The following is a 21,668-nucleotide window of genomic DNA, read 5'->3' as shown; positions in this document are numbered from 1 at the left end:
TCTTTGCAAGGGACATTTTTGTGGAATCCATGTGAAATTGATAAGTACATGAAGTTGTAATAGCTTGGATAAAGTCATGACTTAGCATCTAGTATGGGTTGCAAGTGAGAAAATGAATGATATAAAAGGATACCTTTGGGCTATTAGAGAGTACATCCTCACCATGAGAAGAAATGTTACGGAGAGCAGCCAACACACAGTTCCTCCAAGTGTTCTTATGCCACTGAGGAGACAGAATACTGGTATCTTGGCCCAATTGTCTCATCCAGTTAATTGGATTGCTTTGGAAGCAAATGGAGATGTTAGATAAACCCTTTATTTCTCTATATTTCTTTTTCAGTTCATTTTATTAGAGAAGAGATTATTCCAATTGGATTTAGCCTGTTTTTGCCATTCTTCTTTTCTAATTCCTGCCTGAGTGTTGTCGAGGCGTTGGTTTTTCCAAGTGATTATTCATCTACTTCTTGACAGAAACAGCCTTCATAACCTTTTTCATTGAGCAACAGAAAATATTCTATTTTGGGTCATGGCTTTCTCTTCAATAAAACACCAACATTCCCTTGCATAAACACATCCTGAGATCCTGCTTAATGTGCATGTACTACATGTACTGTTGAGGTTGCCTAGTAACCAGTAGAAGGTGTGTCAGCGAGCAAAAGGAGCTTTAAGAGAATGACTGGAACGTTAATATTAGTTTCAAGTGGATGACAGAAAATTCAGTGCTGGAATAGCCGGACTTGGTGGTTTTATGAGCAGATGGAACAGTTGCTGTCTCAGAAATAAACACTATAAGGCAAAAATGGTCATTTGGTGTTGAACAATCTGTTTCCTTCTCAGTCTTCATGGGACTCTGGAGAAGGACTATGCAATCAAAAGGACTTGATTGCAAATTTCCTTGAGATACTTTTTGCAACAGGCATTATGGAAATCTTGGAAGCTCACCACCATTTCAACAAAGCGCTTCTGCAGGTGTCTTCGTGTCCTGTCTTCCTGAGTCATTGAAAAATATTCCAGCTTTTGCTTCCTTTTTTAGTAATGTGGACAAGAGCCGGGAGGCAAAAAACAAAAACCAATTGTGAAGGAGTCTAGATGTATAGAGAAGAAAGAGGACAAAGAAAGATTCGCTTGGGTGGTTAGGAATAAGAAAATGAGAGAAATGTTCCCTGTTCTTTTTCTGAAGAGAAGCCTCAGGACAAGAGTAAATACTACTCTGTAGAATCATTCTTTCTCAATCCTTGGGCATAAATAGGAATAGTTTTTAGTTTTGTTTCTTAAATTACTACTTCAAAAAATATTAAAATCCTGTTTCAAGTATTGGCTGGCTTGCTGAAGCATGTGCTTGTAATGCTGAGTTTAAGTAACAAAACAAAATAATTCAGTCTGTCAGAAACGTTGATTTAGCACATGATGTATGCTAGGACTTGTGGTGAGATACAAAGCAAGGACAAGGTGCCATCCTTTGCCTCAGATAATTTATTTTCTCTTGGTTGAGGCAGGACAAACACATTTCCTCAGAGAATTTATATTCTCTGGGTTGAGGCAGGACAAACATATATATTGTGCGTTTGTGTGTGTGAGTGTGTGTAAAATAAATGGAAGATTCTTAGGAATATACACACAACCAATTACAGCTGCACAGAAAAAATGTACTTGTTACTCATTTGTATTGGTGATGAGAATAAATGTTGCATGGGTGATTACAGTGATGAGCGCAGTGATTGGAGTCAGGTAGGCCCAGTCCGGAAAAAAAACATTTTCAAAAGGAGAATCTTTGAGCCAAGTTTTGAAAGAGGGAAGAGATTTTTTGTTGTAGATTCTAGATTGTAAGTTTGTTGTGGGCAGGGATGGTGTCTGTTATATTGTTTTGTTGTTCTCTCCCAAGTGCTTAGTACAGTGCTCTGCACACGGTAAGCGCTCAGTAAATGTGATTGATTGATTGACCACAGGTGGACATTACAGGAAGGACGAACATCATTTGCAGTGGTAGTAGGAGTGTAGAAGAAAGGAACTGTGTTTAGTATTATTATTATTAAGTGCCGTCGAGTCATTTCCGATTCATAGCGACTCCATGGATAGACTTTCTTCAGAACGTCCTGTCCTCTGCCATAATCCCCAAACTTTTTAATGGTTCTTCCGTTATCGTTGTTATGGTCTCTATCCACCTGGCTGCTGGACTGCCTCTTCCACATTTTCCCTGGACTTTTCCTAGCATTAGTGTCTTCTCCAGAGAATTAGTCCTCCTCATTTGTGTCCAAAATATGCTAATCTAAGTTGAGCCATTTGGCCTTCCAAAGACCACTTTGGTTTAATTTGCTTCAAAATCCATTTGTATGTCTTTCGGCCAGTCAATGGAATTCACAAAAGCCTTCTCGAACACCACATTTCAAAAGAATCGATGTTCTTTCTATCCTGTTTTTTCACTGTCCAGCTTTCAGATCTATACATTGTCGCTGGAAACACCGTAGAGTTGACAACGTGTATTTTAGTGGCAATTGTTATATCAGCACATTTCATGACCTTTTTCGGGTTCTTTATAGCACGTCTTCCTAACATTAATCTTTGGCGGGTTTCTTGGCTACCACTGCCTTTATTATTAATTATCGATCCCAGGAGTTTAGTAGCTACACAATTATATTTGCTTGGCTGGGAAGAGAACATAGGTGGGAGTGAAGTAGAGTGCAGTGTAGTATGAGGGCAGTTAAAAACAGGGGAATTTATGGAATTCACTACCATGAAAAGTTGTGCAAACTGCATATATCAGTAGGTTCAAGGGGGTTTTTGATAAATTAACGGACAAGAGATCCATCATGGGTTACTAGAGGGAAAGACAGGATGTCGAGGAAAGTGCTTGAAGGCCCACTCTATAACCATGAAGATGGTTGTCAAGAAGGACAGCCAACACACTGTGCCACCAAGCTCTTTGACCTAAACCTAGACCCTAGGTTTTGTGTTCTGAATGCCCATGTTCAGGAGTGTTAATCTAGGAGCTGTGGCAGTTTCGAACCAGCGAAGCAGGAATCAGGTTTGTTTCGACCTTGCTGCGTCTCTCCAAAAAAGGCTGTGGGGAGCTGAGCAGCGTGCAGGCCATGTTCCTGGTTCTTCCTTGCCCAACACACTTGGTCCCTACAGCCTTGACTTCAAAGCTTCTTTCTTCTATTCTGGACCCTCCCCCGGCCTTACTCTTAATGACTGAACAGAGGTTGGAGCACATAGAGAAGAGCAGTATGAGGCCTGGGGCACCAGGCGGTGGGACTCCATATTGGCGGGAGTACAGGGTAGGATCTGGCATGGATGATGGCACTGGGGCCACAGCCATGTACCAGAGTGGCAGGCAGAATGGCCTGGCATTCTCTCCACTGGCAAGAGTGCCAGGAGGTTATCCCTGAAAAGCAGCATGGCCTAGTGGAAAGAGCACAGGCCTCGGAGTCAGAGGACCTGGTTCTAATCCCGGTTCTACCATGTCTGCTATGTGACTTCAGGCATGTCACTTCACTTTTCTGTGCGTCTGTAAAATGGGGATTAGACCGTGAGCCCCATGTGGGAGAGGGACCATGTCCAACCTGATAAACTTGCCTCTACTCCAGTGCTTAATAAGTGCTTAGTAAGTGCTTAACAAACACCATAAACAATGATTAAAATACTCTTCTGGGCCTCTCGACCCTTCTCCCCTCACCCTTTAAATCAACCAGTGTATTTATTGAAAAATTTCTTTGTGCGGAGCACTGTACTAAGGTTTGTTTTCAACTTTTAGTAAGAATGACAACACGACAAGGTTCTCATGCACCTCTCACTGGGAGAAGGGAAAATGCATGAAAAACCAGTTGGTAGGAACTCCCAGGTGTCGAGGGAGGCCCTCCAGCATTTCCAGGCCCCACGCCCACCAGGCATGCATGCAGACTAGCCCCAGGTACCATCAATCAATGTCATATTTATTGAGCACTTACCATGTGCAAAAGTACTGTACTAAACGCTTGGGAGAATACAATATATCAATATATTTCCTGCCCACAAGCTTACAGTCTAGAGAGGGAGACAGGTATTCATATAAATAAATCAAAAACAGATATAATAATGTAATGATGACATTTGTTAAACACTTACTAGGTGCCAAGCACTGTTCTAAGCACTGGGGGGGCGGGGAATATAAGGTAATCAGGTTGTCCCACATGGGGCTCCCAGTCTTAATCCCCATTTCACAGATGAGGTAACTGAGGCACGAAGAAGTTAAGTGACTTGCCCAGAGTCACACAGCTGACAAGTGGCAGAGCCGGGATTAGAACCCATGACCTCTGACTTGCAAACCCGTGCTTCTTCCACTGAGCCACGCTTTATGTACACAAGTGCTCTGGTCCTGGCGTCACCTCAGACTTAACGTGTCCAAAACTGAGCACTATGGCTAGAGGTCTGAATGGACAGGACAGGCAAGAGACCCAAACTGCAGTTCTAGTGGGAAGGCCAACGAGAAGGCTCTTTCAGTGATCCACATGAGAGATGGCTCAAACCCAAGCTTGTGCTCTGTGGGAATGGGGGGAATATTCAGAAGAGCTGAATTTTGTTTCTGGGAAGGACATATTCCTGAAAATAATTTTCTCTTTAAAAAAAGTCTCTCCTGTAATATTTCAGTTTTGTATTTCTGTGTTCATCTAATGGAAAAAGGGTATAACTTTTAAGCATTAGGGTTCTTTATTGACAAAACACTGGAATCTTTATTTCAAACAGGGGACTCGTGCACAGAAAAGTGGATCAGATAACAGGCAGGCACTGACTTATTTTGAAGTGCATATAAAGATTTATTGAGTCAAGGCAATGGTAAATATTTGAGTTGATCAATATTTGACATCTAGCTTATATAAGTCTTTATCTTCACTGAAAACACAGAGGCAGCACATGCGTCTTTACATACATTCTGAATGACTTCTATTGAAAATATTTGAAGATGAATCTCTGTATCACATTGTTTCCTTTCTTTAAAGGAAATGAACTTGAAGTCATATTTGTATGCAGGGGTAGTAATCATAGTAACTACTGTAACAACTTTGAAGAGGATGGACAGTGATAGAGAGTATCTCTTTCTCGAAGCAGCATGGCCTGGTGGAAAGAACACCGGCCTGGGAGTCAGAAGACCTGGGTTCTAATCCTGCCTCCACCACTTGTCTGCTATGTGAACTTGGGCAAGTCACTTCAGTTCTCTGTGCCTCAGTTACCACATCTGTAAAGTGGAGATTAAGACTGTGAGCCCCATGAGGGATATGTAATGTTTCTAACCTTATTATTCATTCATTCAAAATAATAATAATGTTGGTATTTGTTAAGCGCTTACTATGTGCCGAGCACTGTTCTAAGCGCTGGGGTAGACATAGGGGAATCAGGTTGTCCCACGTGGGGCTCACAGTCTTAATCCCCATTTTACAGATGAGGGAACTGAGGCACAGAGAAGTTAAGTGACTTGCCCACAGTCACACAGCCGACAAGTGGAAGAGCTGGGATTCGAACTCATGAGCCCTGACTCCAAAGCCCGTGCTCTTTCCACTGAGCCACGCTGCTTCTCTAAAATTCAAAAGTATTTGTTGAGTGCTTACTATGTGCAGAACACTGTACTAAGCTCTTGGAATGTACAATTCGGCAACAGATATATCTACCCCAGTAGAGAAGCAGCATGGCATAGTGGATAGAGCACAGGCTTGGGAGTCAGAAGGCCATGGGTTCTAATGCCGGTTCTGCCACTTGTCTGCTACATGACCTTGGGCAAGTCACTTCACTTCTCTGTGCTTCAGTTACCTCATCTGTAAAATGGGGATCGAGACTGCGAGCCCTACATGAAACAGGGACTGTGTCCAACCCACTTTGCTTGTATCCACCCCAGTGCTTAGTACAGTGCCTGGCACATAGTGAGCACTTAACCAATACCATGGTGATGATGATGATGATTTAGTACAGAACATAGTAAGCACTTAGCAAATATAAGAAACAAAAAAAAAACCATATCAGCCAGTCAGAAAGCACTGATCCATATCATTGGCATTTATATTCAGAAATGAGGCTGTTGCTTCTGGCATTGTTCTCTCTGTGAATGAGTGAGCCTGCTAAATTCTTAGAAAGACCTTTGTAGTCTGCAAGCTCTTTGTTGGCTGGGATCATGTCTACCATCTCTGTTGTAAGGTACTTTCCCAAGCACTTACTTAATACAATGCTCTACACACAGTAAATCTCAATAAATACCATTGATTAATTGAATGATGACCCGCAGTTCTTTCCCCAAAAGAAGGCAAGGATAGGTCCAGGTTGTATAACTGTAATCTCTGTAATAGGGTTTACTGACTTATTCTTGTAAGAAACTGTTGCACAAGTGCTTGGATAATTTCACAGTAGAACTCATTATTCACCTTGGGCCAGTAAGTGATGGAAAATTACTGGCTCCTCACCAAATTCCGATCTGCCATTAGCCATAGTACGACTAGTATATAGTTGTTGCAAATCTATAGAGCATACGAGCGTCTATACAATAGCACAGGAAGAAGAAATGTCTTACTTGCGCTGTCTCTAGTCTTGAAAAAGTTGGGCCAGAGAGAAATAAAGCCCCCTTCTCCTCATGAAAACCGAGAATCAGTTGCTCACCCTGACTTAAACAATATTCCTTCCCATACATCAGGAGAACTATTTTTCCTGCTGTCTCTCAGCTTTCTCTTCCCTAGATTGCCCAGTTGCCCTCGTCATAGCAGTGATTCCCTAAACAATTAATCATTTTGGTTTCTCCCGACTCGATCTCCTCCACATTCTTCTCATGTTATTTCAAGGTGAACTCCAACCCTAGAAGTAGAACTCTAATGAAATCTGGTCATGATCAGGTTGGTTAGACGAAAGATTGCCTTTTGTGTAGTGGGCAAGATCCCATATCTCTGCTTGATACTCACCAAGCCAGATGGACCGCAGGCAGCCTCAGGTGGAAACACCTCCTGGACTGGAGGAGCAGGTGTTCAATCTGCATAGCTGATAGGGACATATAACGAGCCACTCAGCCCAGGCCTTAGAAATAAATCCAGTATTACCATTTTTAATTCAATGCGCAGTTGGGGCTTGCAATTGAATTCAATTAAAAGGCCGTTTCTTGCTTGTGATTCTTCTCTTCCTATTATGAATTTTGTAACAATATTCTTTTTGACTGGCCCTACTTGTATTCTTAATCAAGTCAGTTGTGAACCTCTTCTGTCTCTATCAGCCTCAAGTTTTCTTTTCTTTATCAGGTCACTCCACTCAAACCCCTTTGCATTTTTCAGTTGTTTTTTTTTTGCCATAGCTTTCTTTGCTTTCCTGTCCTCGGGCTTGCCCTTATTTTGCTTTCCTCTCATTTTTCTTCATCATGGTTACCAATTAATATTTCCCAAGTGTCCTTGGGATGCATAGCTCTGAATCAGGCATTCCCTTTCACTTCTCCTGTCCCCTCCACATCTCTAATTACATAGGTCTGGGCATGAATATTCATTCTCTAAGAATTCACTATTCCCGTAAACACTACTGTGTCACCTACACCTTCCCCAGAGGAGCAGTGAATCAAAAGGGATTATCTCACTGATTCTTACTCACTCAGAGATTGTCCTGAGAACAACTGTTCCTCCTGGAAATATTAGGATATCTGTCCTGTATAGTAGTAGTAGTTAGTGATAATGGTATTTATTGAGCATCTACTTGGTGCATTGCAGTGTACTAAGCACTTAGAAGGTTCAAATCAAAGATGAGCAGCATGCTCTAGTGGAAAGCCCTTGGATTTGGGAGTCATAGGATCTGATTTCTAATTCCCACTCCACCACTTGCTTACTGTGTGACCTTGGGTAAGTCCCTTCACTTCTGCCTCAGCTCTCTCATCTGCAGAATGGAAATTCAGTACCTGCTCTCCCTCCTACTTAGATTGTGAGCCCCATGTGGGACCTGATTATCTTCTATATAGCCCAGCATTTAGTATAGTGCTCATCACATAGCAAGCTTTTAAGAAATACCACAATTAGGTGACATATTCCCTGCCTACACTGAATTAGATTCTAGTCAGAAACAGACCCCAAAATATTTACAAACAGAGCAATTGCCATAGAACTTAATGTACAGTTTAACAAATGTATATATGAAAATACTGAGGATAGATATACATGAGTTCATGGAGGCTAATGCTGACAGATAGCTTGTAACCTAGAATTTTGGAAATTAATTGAGGAAGTCTTGCTGAAAATGGTAGGATTTAAGAGGGGCTTTGAATGTGTGGAGAGTGGTGGTCTGACAGATTTGGGGAGGAAGGGCATTCCAAGCCAGGGGAACACTGTGGGTGAAAGGATGGCGATGCCTGAGTCAAGCTTGGGGTAAGTGAAGAGAGGGAGCTAGAGGATGAAGAAAACAGAAAGGTAAAGTGGGGTGAACTGATGTAGAGCCTTGAAGCCGACAGTGAGAGGTTTCCGTTTAAGGTAGAGGGGCACGGAAAATCAGTGGAGAGATTTGAGGCAAGAAGATCTGTTGGCATAGCGATGCTTAAAGAAGATGATCCGTGCAGAAATGTATAATACAGTGGGGGGAGGCGGGAGATTGGGAGACCAGTGAGGAGGCTAATATGGTAGTCTAGCTGTGTCAAGACCAGAGCTTGTACCAGGGTGATAGCAGTTTGGGAGGAGATATTCTGTAGGAAGAACTGGCAGATTTGGCAGTCTATTGAATTACAGATGGGAGTTGAAGGTGTGGAGTATTTGATAGGACAATGGGCATGGGAATCACTGAGGGAGGAGTAATATTACTGATGGGAAGGGAGGCCATAATTATAGAAAGTAAGGATGAGTTTCAAGTGGCCAAAGTTTGCTGGACAAAAATGGGGGCAGAGGAAGCCAACTGTGGAGGTGAGTCAGGGTTGAGGACTGGTGGCGTGAGATCCCAGCGGGGCAAGGGGCTGAAAGAGCTGAGTTCCACCAAGAGGGTGGGGTTTAGGGTGTGTAGTTTTGCATCATGAGAGGGAAAATTGCATAGGAGATCCTGTGTGGTGGCCTGGGGTGAGTGCAGGAGGGGTGGACAAAGAGATCAGATGTTTGCTGTGGGGAGAAAATAGTTTTGCTGGAATTAGGGATGTGGGAGGAGTCAAAGTCAGAGCTGGTGGTCCAATGAATAAGAAGGATTTCAGGGCTAGTGAGATCAGAAATCGTTCAATGACTGAGGGATGATGAGCTCTAGTGTGTGGCCCTGTTGTTGAGTTGATGAGGTAGGGTGAGCAGGAGGTTGGTGGAGTTGAGAAGTAAGAGGAGGGAGGATGGATACTGAATAATTTGAGATCCCAAGGATCTTCTCCCCAAGTGAGAGGAAGAGAAGGAAGCTGAGAAAGGTATCAGAAGAGCTCACTAAATTAAAAGTGGGGCAAGAGGGGCTATAGATGACAGTAATAAGAAAGTGAGGGTTAGAAACAGATGACCTGGGAAAATGATGTGAGGGATGGAGCAGGTCAGCTGGTGCTAAGGTGGCATTGGGTTGGGTGAGAAGGAGGCTAACTTCTCCCCTCCTCATTGTGAGTTAGGGAGAGTCAGAGAATGTGAGACCTGCCTCTCCCTCCCCTGCCACCTCAGGAGAAAGCGGCAGAGAAGACCCCATTGTCTGGAGCGAGCCAGGTCTCAGACAGGATGAGGAGGAGCAGTGATATTGAGATTAAAGGAGAGTTTGGACACAGTGAGATTCAACATGCCCCATTTTAGGAGGAAAAGGGGAGGGGATGCATTGGAAGGGAGTGAACTGACAGAGTGTGCTGACCTCGATGGGTGGTGTCGGAGGGCAGCTAGAGAGGATAATGGTGAACAGGGGGAGGGGGAGGACACTGTAGAGCCCTCCAATTATCAGTTCCTGGTACTGAGGTGCTACAACTTCCTGTCCCCCGTAATAATAGCAATAATTATGGTGGTGTAATCCTTCACTAGTTTATCTCCCCAGTGTTTAAAACTGAAAAGGAACACTCCATGAGATCTCTGGGCTTGCAGGCTCCTTTCATATAGATAATAGAGATAACTATCTGGGAAGCCGTAGGGTCTAGTGGAAAGAGTGCAGTCCTTGGAATCAGGGGACCTAGTTTCTAATCTCACTTCTGGCAGTTGTCTACTGGGTGACCTTGGACAAATCACTTAAATTCTATGGACCTCAGTTTCTTCATGTGTAAAATGGGGTTTCAGTACCTGCTCTTGCACCTCTTAAGACTGCATGCCCCATGTGAGACAGGGACGGTGTCTGATCTGATTATATTTTATCAACCCCAGTGCATACAGTCCTTGGCAGTAATTGCTTAAAAAGCCCATAATTATTATTATTCTTCAGTTAAATATGTACATTATTCAATTTGCCTTCTTGTTAATTGTTAATGATCATGATCATGCTATGAGAAGCAGCGTGGCTCAGTGGAAAGAGCACGGGCTTTGGAGTCAGAGTTCATGAGTTCGAATCCCGGCTCGGCCACTTGTCAGCTGTGTGACTGTGGGCAAGTCACTTAACTTCTCTGTGCCTCAGTTACCTCATCTGTAAAATGGGGATTAAGACTGTGAGCCCCACGTGGGACAACCTGATTCCCCTGTGTCTACCCCAGCGCTTAGAACAGTGCTCGGCACATAGTAAGCGCTTAACAAATACCAACATTATTATTAAACATGTACAATAAACTGCATTCTCCATTGACTTATGGCACCTGAGGGAAGAGTGCCTACCCCCCATACATCAAGACATCAGTACATCTATTCCACCTTAAGGTCAGATTGGCCCCATATACAGCGTCGAAGGAAACAACATCTGCACATGAGTGACTGGCAAAAACTTTGTAGTATTTGAATACAATAGCCCCATTTTTAATCCAGTATGATTAGAAGAGAAGAAATAGCTGTCAGTCCGTTTCGTTTAACGCATGTTTTCACCGGATGATTTTTTTTTACTTGAATGCCACTAAGGAATGAAGGGCCTTTCTTCTAATAACATGAACCTCTTTGGGCTTGCTGTGTTTTTTATCAAACTGCTTGTGTGCAAGCTTGCAGAGTTGGAAGGGGTTAGTTTTTCTCAGTACCAGGTTTGGCAAGAAGGCAACTATCACATGATAGGAGAACTGGGTTTACTACCTACCAGGCACACTTTTTCATACTTGGCTCATATTCTGTAGGAGAGACAGAATTTGGTTTCGAGGTCCCTGGTTTTCTCTCCACTGCGTAGGGTGCACCAGTGGCTTAAATGGTTATCTAGTTGTTTTCTTGATCTTTGCTGTATTCGTACATCATGTTCAATATTTCTGGGTTCTGTTGTTCCCTCTGGTAGTATTTGGAGCTGGGAAGGGAGAATGATTGTAAGATGAATGAAAGACTGAAGCTATTGTAATGATGCTGTGTTAGGCACTCATCCATTCTCCAGTGAACTGTAAGACCAGGTGTACACTGGCAAATTTTCTGGTAATTTAGGTCCCAGAAATATATTTTGCTTTCAGTTACCTCAATAATTTATGGTAAAGAAGAGGAAGAACACATTTTTGCCCCAAATACCTAGGCAATTGAAGTATTTTATAGATCTGGGTTATCTAGAAAAGTTGTTAGTCTAGAAAGAATCGATCAGATTGTGTACTTAGGGACGCTTTTTCCCATTTCTTGCTGGAAAGGAGGAGGCATCCTTCTTAATGAAGACATTTCCCCAGAAATAACAGCAGTTAACACATCTGTCTGGGTTCATCCACCTGGGGATTGTACTGAAAGGTGAAGCAAAGGTCACAGCTGGTGCCGAACATGGCAGCCTGCCTGCCAGCCGGCCTCACTGAGCAAATCTCTGTTATCCCATCACCTGTTCTTTTACTCTCCCTATTGGATACTGATACAGTATTGAATTCCCTGTGCACTGACCTTGAAGGTTTTCAGCCCTATGAACTCAGGAACCTCTCAGTTTCCTTTTATCTAAGACTTCGTGTGTGTGTTTCAGAACTTTGAGCTAATTAGTGGGAGGTTTCAGAGACAGGTCTAGGTTTGCTCTGGGTCAGCCCACTCTGAGCATTTGAGGACAGAGAGAGACTTGAGATGCAGGTGTTCCTTTAGTTTCTTCCATTGTGCCATTTCTCTACTGAACATCAACCATCTCAGGAACCACGCTGAACCGGTTAGCAAAGCCACAGCCTGAAAGGAGCATCTGTGACTGCTATGATCCAGGCATAACCTGGGCAGAATGGTGAATGCTGGCACATGGGCAGCAGTGACTAAGGAGCGGGTTCGTATGCTGAGATTTACCAGGTCTGGAAATAGATAGCTATCTGTGGAGGCAGGGTTTGTCAGCTCTGCCGATAGGGTTAAATATATATACTTCCTGTCAATCTACAAAGGTTTTTTCATAAACTTCTCCAATGATATTGACAATGAACAGTATTGGACATCGAGATAATAATAATTTCCCTTTTTCCCTGAGAAACTGAAGGAATGGAAATTGTGCTAGAAACTCTAGTCTTCCCCCACCTCTGGGCCCTCTTCCCGTGGAAGTCACAACCTGCATAAATCAGGCTCCATCCAATTCCTCTGCTCACAGCACCTGAACCCGGTCACTGTAGCTTGGTCATTAACCTTTCTCACTTCTCTCTTAAACTTCTTTGGGTCTGAGTTCTTAATTCATGAGCAGTGCCATTCATCCCACCTTTCAATGTTCTTTAAGATGTCTTGGATCATGATTCCAAGTCAGAGGACTTCAGTGACTGTCTGGTAATTGAGGAGGGTTGGACTACCAGGGTAATTAGGTTAGGAAACTGAAAAAAACTTCCTGGTATCTCCAGACATTTCCCCCCAAACTCAGAACTGAGACACATTTTAGCTTAAGTAAAGGAAAAGTATAAAAGTTAAAGTATTCATTCATTCATTCAATAGTATTTATTGAGCGCTTACTATGTGCAAAGCACTGTACTGAGCACTTGGAATGAACAAGTCTGCAACAGATAGAGACAGTCCCTGCCCTTTGACGGGCTTACAGTCTAATCGGGGGAGACAGACAGACAAGAACAATGGCAATAAATAGAGTCAAGGGGAAGAACATCTCGTAAAAACAATGGCAACTAAATAGAATCAAGGCGATGTACATTTCATTAACAAAATAAATAAGGTAAAGTAGATTCAGATGCCCACACACCCCTAGGTATTCAGACTTTTCCCGGCTCGGCCACTTGTCAGCTGTGTGACTGTGGGCAAGTCATTTAACTTCTCGGTGCCTCAGTTACCTCATCTGTAAAATGGGGATTAACTGTGAGCCTCACGTGGGACAACCTGATTACCCTGAACCTACCCCAGCGCTTAGAACAGTGCTCTGCACATAGTAAGCACTTAACAAATACCAACATTATTATTATTATTATTGTTATTATTACTACCCTCTTTCTAAGCATCCAAAGAATCCAAGCGTCCTTTCTAAGCATCCTTAGAACCCAAAATTCTGAGCATTCATGGCAGCACCTTCAGCAAGGTTACCCGGCAAAGAGAGTGGGTAGAAAGGGGATCAACTGGGGTTCGCCAACTTGGATTTAGAAGACGGCACCCAATTAGCTGATTGGCTCTTTCCTGAACGATTATGGGAAATGATGCCTTCGAAAATTGTATTTCCCAGTCAGCAGCTACTACCCAAATAAGTTTCCAACTTCCCCTTCAGTCTCTGGGCCTCTAACTGCCATCACTCTAGGAGGACAGTTATAGAGCTGAGGGCCTTTTAATTTAATTTTATTATAATCCTTACCTGCAGGCTGACATTTTTTATGCCTGGTCTAATTTCTTCCAGGCCCTGAGACTATGGGCCATTGTTCCATTAATAGCTAGTTTCGGTGCCTTTGTCCTTGGAGAAGAGGGATGAATGAGCTCTAGAGGCCCCTTCCAACCCTGTGTTTCTGTGGTCTCAGTAGAATGACCTCTGAGCTGATGTTCCCCTAGTTTCGATATATGGTCCTCTGGGTATTATCCGTAGTCATCAAATCTCTAGGCACCTGTGAGCCACCATCAGAAAAATGTATTGCAAAATTTCCACCCTGTGGAACAGGAGAGAATAAGAGCATCCTTGCTTGATTTGGCCTGATTGAGGAAGAGAGTCTAACGGTGGGGATGGCCAAGTGTTGGAGTAGATGGTAGAGTGGGCAGGACAAGAAGAATGCCTTGGTTTTAGTGTGGGGGAAAACGGTTGCCTTGATGAGAGACGCTGCTGCTATCCAAAGGCTGTTCAGAGCTCCTCAATGCCAGCTGCTCAGACCCCACTGTCACCCCCCAACCCGCGCACAGAACACCCGACTCCACCCTTCCCCTCCACCCCATGCTCACAGCGTCCCTGCCAGCCCTAGTCAGACTAACCCTACTGTACCCAGGGTGATGAAATGGTACAGACCTGCACAGATTGCATCCCAAGTTGTATTTCTAGTAAAGAGGAAGTGTGAGTCATGAAAGAAACATAAACATTTCTGGAAGAGGATTAAAAAAAAGCCAAAACCTTACAAAATCAAACATTTACCCTGAGCTGCAGTTATGCATAAGAAGTGGCTGTAAACAAAGCCTACGTTTTCTCCAGGTATTATATTTGATATTGGTTTCACCTTGTTTTCTGAACATATTATTAGCCTACAGGATAGCTATTGTCTAGAGAAATAAGAGGACCCTACCTTGCCAAAACCAGAGCTGTTCAGTAAATTTAGTGCTTGCCTTGCCCAGCTGCTGTCAGCAATATGTGTTTGTGTGTGTGTGTGTGTGTGTGTGTGTGTTTGGGTTGCGGGGAGGGCAGGAGGGGTGGTGGAGGGCTGGGAGGGGAGCATGGGAGTGTAGATGAAAAGCAGAGGGGAGAGAAACCGAGGGATTAAACTCCCTCTGCAGTAACTGCTCAGGTCAGGGAAGTCTGTTTATAGCTACTGAACTCACTAGACCAGTCATGAATTATTCAAATGGTGGACCTATTAATCTTAGCTCCATCAGCACACCTGCAGAGAGTTAGCAGGTGCTGAATTTCCAGAGTAGGTGCTGCTTGTCTCTTTGCCTTACATACCCACTTAGACACTTCATAGAGTAGCGCCATCATGATTCACCGCCCTTGGAGGATTTTCAGGGTTGACCCAGTGCCAAGACTATTTTAATAGCTTGAAATGAATGGTTGGGGTTTTTTTTCAGATGGGGAAAATACTGCAATGCACAACATTCATTTTCTTCTTTCAGGTTACTTTAATAAAAAGTTCCTATCAGTGATTTTCCTCCCTGTCCATTTTCAGGTAGACTTAAAACAGAATTTAATGAGAGTGGCATTATCTCTGTGGCCCTCGGGCTATATAATTTCCCAAGCTAGACTACACTTGATCTGAGCAACCTTTAAATTGCGTACAACAGAGTTGAGTGTCATAAGTTACAATTGCCAGCGACCTTTCTGACCAAGTGGAAGATCAGAATGTTGTCCAAATCTCTCCCAAAACTTTGAGAGCAGCACATTCAGCCAGGTGTTCAGTCAGAAGGCTTGGATCATATCTGGATACAAGTAATAGATTATATATTTGTATGGTTGCCTTTTATAGCCAAAAGGGGATTTAATGTCCATTAGTGTTTCCAGGAGTCAAAGGTATTGGCAGGTTGAAAAAAATCATTGATTCCCAATTTTGTGCCCTTTCCACTAGGTTTCACTGCCTTCCTTCTCCCTTTTCTCTCTCCCTTCTATAGATATAATAATGATAATAATAATAATAATGGTATTTGTTATGTGCTTACTATGTGCCAAACACTGTTCTAAGCGCTCAGGTAGATACAAGGTAATCAGGCTGTCGCACGTGGGGCTCACAGTCTTATTCCCCATTTTACAGATGAGGTGACTGAGGCACAGAGAAGTGAAGGGAGTTGCCCAAAGTCACACAGCTGATAAGTGATGGAGCCAGGATTAGAACCCTTGACCTCTGGCTCCCAAGTCATAGCCTTTCCACTAAGCCACGCTGCTTCTCTAGATATATAAATATAACCTTCATCCTAAATATAGGTACCTATATAACTAGATATGTATGTATAGAAGAGAGTGAGGAAAGACTCTGTGGCCCTTAAACCAATCAGCCAGTCAATCAGTCATACTTACTGAGCGCTTACTGTGTTCAGCCAACACAACAATGTAACAGACATATTTCCCTGTCTAGCCTTCTTATATTCATATTTACAGGAGCAGCATGGCCTAGAGGAAATACCACTTTCCACTGACCTGGAAGTCTGAGGACCTGGGTTCTGTACCCAGCTCTGCCAGTTGTCTGCTGTGTGCAAAATCTCTTAACTTTTCCCGTGCCTCAGTTTCCTCATCTTTAAAATGAGGAGTGACCGTTGTCCTGCCTGTTGTGGGCAGGGAACACGCCTACCAACTCTGTTGTATTGTACTCTCTTAATCGCTTTGTACAGTGCACTGCACCCAGTAAGTGCTCAAGAAATACCAATAATGATAAATGATGATACTCAGACTGAGCCCCATGCTCAGAAATGGTGTCTGACCAGATTAATTTGTAACCACCCCAATGCTTAGAACAGTGCCTGACCCAAAGTAAGCACCTAACAAATAGTATGATAATAATGCCGTGCACACACCTACTTCGATGTCTAGCTGTTATTTTGGGGTGCTGGGAATGAATCCTGGGTCCCCTTATACCTGTTCATGGCCACCTTGCTGGAAAGAGTCTTTGGGCTGGGTGGAAGTAGAGGTGCAGGACTGAATTGGTGCCCAGAGCTCCACAGCACCAGCAGTGGTGTCGACTTCATTACCGATGCAGCTCCCAGGGCCCCAGAAAAACCACGAGCCGCCAAGGCTTAGGTAGAACGAGCGGTGCCTGGGGTCAGGCCGGGAAAGAGAGGCAGTGGGAAAGGACAAGACACCCGGGTAGGTAAGGTAATTTGATGTAATGCCATTTAATGGTGTCAATTATCTCAGAGCATGGAATCACTATTTAAAAATAGTTAAATTCAATGGATTCCTTTTGGCGAGTGGGAGTCAAAGATGAGGCATCAAATGGAACAGTATCAATCTGGGGCAGTAGCAGTCTGGGCCGTGTCACTCTTTTTGCGAGGCATTCCCAGCAGACTTTGCAAGGAAAATGATCACTCTGTATTGTTGCCGCTTCAAATGGGGATCTGCAGGCTGATAATGGCTACTAGGGAAACCCTTTCAAAATAAGCGTGATTAGAACTAATGACTCACTGAATTGCCATTTTTTTCCCCAAGCCTGGACCACTGCCCTTAGTGAGAATATTTTTTGCAACCTAAAGCCACAGGAAACTTTTTGTTCATTCATTAAATTCAGTAGTATTTATTGAGTGCTTACTATGTGCAGAGCACTGTACTAAGCACTTGGAATGTATAATTCGGCAACAGAGACAATCCCTGCCCAATGACGGGCTTACAGTCTAATCGGGGGAGATAGGCGGACAAAAACAAGACAACATAATCACGATAAATAGAATCAAGGGGATGTACACCTCATTAACAAAATAAATAGGGTAATAAAAATATATACACCCAGTGTTTGCTGCAGCAGGCTCTATATTATACCCCCACTTCCCAAAGTCTTCCCTCTACCAGAAGCCGGTAAAGAAGCTTGACTGTAAGGATCCAGGATGTGGGCAGGGAAAATATCTACCAACTCTGCTGTATTGTATTCTACAAGTCCTTTGGCTTCCTGGCTCGTGCTCTTTTTAGTAGGCCACATTGCCGTATTTAAAGTCTACATTGTGCAAAGCACTCTGTGAAACACTGAGAAAAAAACACTGGTGAGCATTAGGCATGGTCCCTTGTTCTCAAGGGGATAACAGTATAAAAACAAAGGGAGAAGAGGGGCTGGTGAGAGACCCTGCTCATCATTTCACAGTTTAAATGAGTCCCTTTATCCAGACACCCCTTTCTGTCCCGGTGTAGCAACCTAAATAGGCTGTTGTCCAACCAAGGAACTCTGAGGCATTAAAATTTATTACACTATTTCCCCAGCTACCAGTATGGAAAACTTTCCTAAATAGGCCGAACAAGAATGTATCTGTAGGTGGAACCACTGTAAGAATAGGTTGAGAACTTGACTTTTGGAAAGATTGCTTTATTATAAGTATTTTCTTGTCTTCCCCTTCTCAGATTGTGGCCCAAGCAGGTAAACAGTTTTTTTGTGGTTGCTTATTTCTTTAATTAGATGAGCTTTGCTTTTTCTGTTCAGCCCAATAACAGAAGTGTCACCGTAGACCAATAGTGAGGCATTTTCTCTGCTGTGACTCTTCAGTCACTATGAAACGGGAAACTTCTTAGCCCCATTCAGTTGTTTCATTGCCAAGCCTTAGACAAAGAAACTCAGCTGTTGATTTATAACGTGGCCTCGGCAAGTCACTTTACCTCTCTTTCACTCAGTTTCCTTACTTGCAATGAGGAATAAATTTTTCTTCTTTTTCATTGGGATTTTGTTTAAGGTGTTTTTTTTCAGTAGTAGATTAAAATGTGCACTGGCTACTGATGATTTCTACCGGACTGGGATGGCATCTAATCAAAACTGAGTAATAGAGGTAGAAAATCCTTTAGAAGATGATGTAATCCAGGGCTGGCTCCAGCCTGCTCAGTGCAGCACTCTGGAATGGAGATGGCAGTGGGTTCTTTTCCAGCCCTAGTGGCTCCTAAGTGGCTGTCGTGCTGCCGTGGATTCAGTCAGTCAGTCATCAATCCCCACATGCCACAGCCCCCGCAACGTACAGCAACTCAGGGGTCTGCGGTATGCAGGTGTTGCTGATGGATAGTATCCTTGGCAGACCAGGCTTTTAAGAAACTTCTGCAGACAGAAATTCAACCACTTTTGATGCTTAAAACCCTTCCTCCTGCCTGGACCTCCCTCTTCTCCTCCAAATTCACTATACCATAGCACCTTTCTGAAATCGCATCTCTTCCAGGGGGCCTTCCCCATCAACTTTTCTTCTCTCCAGATCATATGTCCCCCACCCCCTTAACACTTCTCTACCAGCTATATTCTTAAGTGGTCATACCCGCCCTTAGCACTTCTGTACAAATGGATTTATCCTGTTACTTAGATACCTACAGAGCAGTTTTCCCTTTATCTTCATGGGTTCTAATCCTGGTTCCACCCCTTGTCAACTGTGTGACCTTGGGCAAGTCACTTAAGAGAAGCAGCGTGGCGCAGTGGAAAGAGCATGGGCTTTGGAGTCAGGGCTCATGAGTTCAAATCCCAGCTCTGCCACTTGTCAGCTGTGTGACTGTGGGCAAGTCACTTAACTTCTCTGTGCCTCAGTTCCCTCATCTGTAAAATGGGGATTAAGACTGTGAGCCCCACGTGGGACAACATGATTCCCCTATGTCTACCCCAGCGCTTAGAACAGTGCTCTGCACATAGTAAGCGCTTAACAAATACCAACATTATTATTATTACTTAACTTCTCTGTGCCTCAGTTCCCTCATCTGTAAAATGGGGTTCGAGACTGTGAGCCCCATGCAAGACAGGGACTATGTCCAACATGATTGTATCCACTCCAGCACTTAACACAGTGCCTGGCACATAGTAAGTGTTTAACAAATACCGTAATTATTCATTCTTCTTTTTCTTCTGTAGGTAAAACATTTTGCCTCCCCCACTAGCTTGTAAGATTCCTGAAAACTAGTAGTATAAATATTTATTGATCACCCACTTGATGCAGTGGGCTTGGGAAACACAAAACGAAGAAGCGACACATTCCCAGCCAAAGAAGTTTTTTTTGTTTCCAAGACAAAGGACTTACACTCTAATAGAAGAGGCAGAAAAAGGAATTTAGAAATAGCATAAGATCAGTGATTCAGGGTACAATTAGATGTATAGAACAAAAGTGGATTCATTCAAATTGACTCATTCTTTCAATGATATTTATTAAGCGCTTACTGTGTGCAGAGCACTGTACTAAGCACTTGGAAAAGTACAAGTAAATAAAAGCCAGTGTGCTAGAGATAGAGATTTGAGGGGGTGTTGAACTCTGCACGGTTTGGGAAATCATTCTGGTAGGGATTGTGTCTTCTAAGTCGAAGGGCTTTCTTCAGAGATTTGCTCTAAATAAATACTATTGATTGTTCAATAGATTGATTCCTCCCCCAGTTTTCAGAGAGACAGTGGCCAAAGAAAATTTCTTGCCCCTTTTATGTGGCCTGTTGGGTAAAATGATTGGCCAGGCTGACCTAGTCCATCCCCCTGCATTCAGGCAGACCTGGCCCCTCACTACCCCAATCTTACACAGGATGAAACCTTCAGTATCATCAGTTGATCACAGCTTTCAAGAGAAATGTTCTTATCCTTGGAGGAATCACTCCCTGAAATTTATAACCCAATCTAAATGTAATCAGGTGTTCTCTGTGTACAGTGCTAATTGAATGGATTGCAAATAAGTGGTAATAATGGGTTAATGTTGGATTGTTCTAGAAAAAAAAATAGAACTGAACCTCCCACTTTGAGACCTGGAGACAAAAGCCCTTCAAATATGGCTGTAATTTTCAGGAGTGTTTTAAGCAAACACTGGTATTGCAAAACACCTCTAATGTGTGTGTCTGTGTTTTAAAGAGGGTTGGTGAGTATGTGTGATTATTGCATTTCCTACAGAGTGAGTGACCTGAATATTTAATCTATAAATGGTATGAGTACTTGAGTAATGAGCAGCTATTCAAGGAATTGGTGGAAATTTAAGTTTTTTCAGTATTAACTCAGTGTTTGTTTTAAAGATAGTGTAACAATTGGATTTATTTGTACCATTAGTATTTCTAATTCTGACATAAGCCTAAAGCTCAGAAAGCAACAGAAATCTATCAAAATTCTATGTATTACACAAGAAAAGCACTCTGACTTTTTCTGAGTGGGTGGAGGGGAGAGAAAGCAACTTTTTGTCAGTCTTTTGTACTTCAGCAGCTGGATTCATTGCTGCCATGGAAACAGACCACATGATGAGGTGTATTAGATTGCTGTGTTTTGAGCTCAAGGGGGAGAATGAACACAGCTTTTTATTGAAGTTAAAGGTTACTTAAGGAGCGTTTTCTGCAGAAATGCGTAAGGTCAAACGCTATACTTTCCGGCATATGCTGTACTCAAAAAGAAGGATTAGGGGCATGTTGGCGTATTAAGCAGGTAAGGGTCATTTGCATTTATTAAACTGAAGACTTCTTTTCTGTACCTCATCTGCATAACTTTAAAAAAAAACTTTACAAATAAGTACATCATCATTTTTTCAGGAATCCTACAAGGATTTAACTTATGTGAGTATATTTGAGTTGTGGAGTATTATTAGGTTCAAAAATAGAAAAGGAGCTAGAAAAGGAACTAACAGTATTTTGGTGATTTGTCCTCAAATCAATTCAAAATTGTGGTGTTTCATTATTTGTATTTTGTCTCAGGATAAGAAAAAAACATTTTTAATGATACTCAACACACCCAGTTTCAAAACCACCTTTAGTAAACTAAGCTTTAATTGTAACATTATGACTGTCTTGCCATTGTTCCATTACCCGTACTTCAACACAAACATTTTGTTTTAATTTTCAATTTGGTATAGGTATATAAAGTTTAGCCAGCCACTTTAATCTCCTTTACTTCCTCGGGACCAACAGTGCTTTTAGATATAGTTTTAAATTTCAGAGTCTGTGAAAATGGAAATTGGAAGATGTAGAATTGAACATGAAATGCTCCCTCCTGCTACCCA

At 42.8% G+C, this 21,668-nt stretch overlaps 1 protein-coding gene across 25 annotated transcripts in view; it reads left to right on the top strand.

The window, feature by feature from the left end:
• DTNA (dystrobrevin alpha) overlaps positions 1–21,668 on the top strand; it is a 282,794-nt gene that overhangs the window by 111,011 nt on the left and 150,115 nt on the right. For 2 of the 25 annotated variants that reach the window (XM_007667502.4, XM_007667487.3), the window contains exon 1: positions 20,958–21,097. The exons of the other annotated variants lie outside the window; for them this stretch is intronic. The gene's annotated coding sequence lies outside the window, so the exon portion shown is untranslated. Of the gene's footprint in view, positions 1–20,957; positions 21,098–21,668 lie in introns of those variants that run through there. 25 annotated transcript variants of the gene reach the window in all.

This window comes from Ornithorhynchus anatinus, chromosome 7 (genome assembly GCF_004115215.2).
Source record: "Ornithorhynchus anatinus isolate Pmale09 chromosome 7, mOrnAna1.pri.v4, whole genome shotgun sequence".
NCBI lineage: Eukaryota > Metazoa > Chordata > Mammalia > Monotremata > Ornithorhynchidae > Ornithorhynchus > Ornithorhynchus anatinus.
The sequence above is the reverse complement of the archived record's forward strand: the minus strand, read 5'-3'. Positions and strand labels throughout refer to the sequence as shown.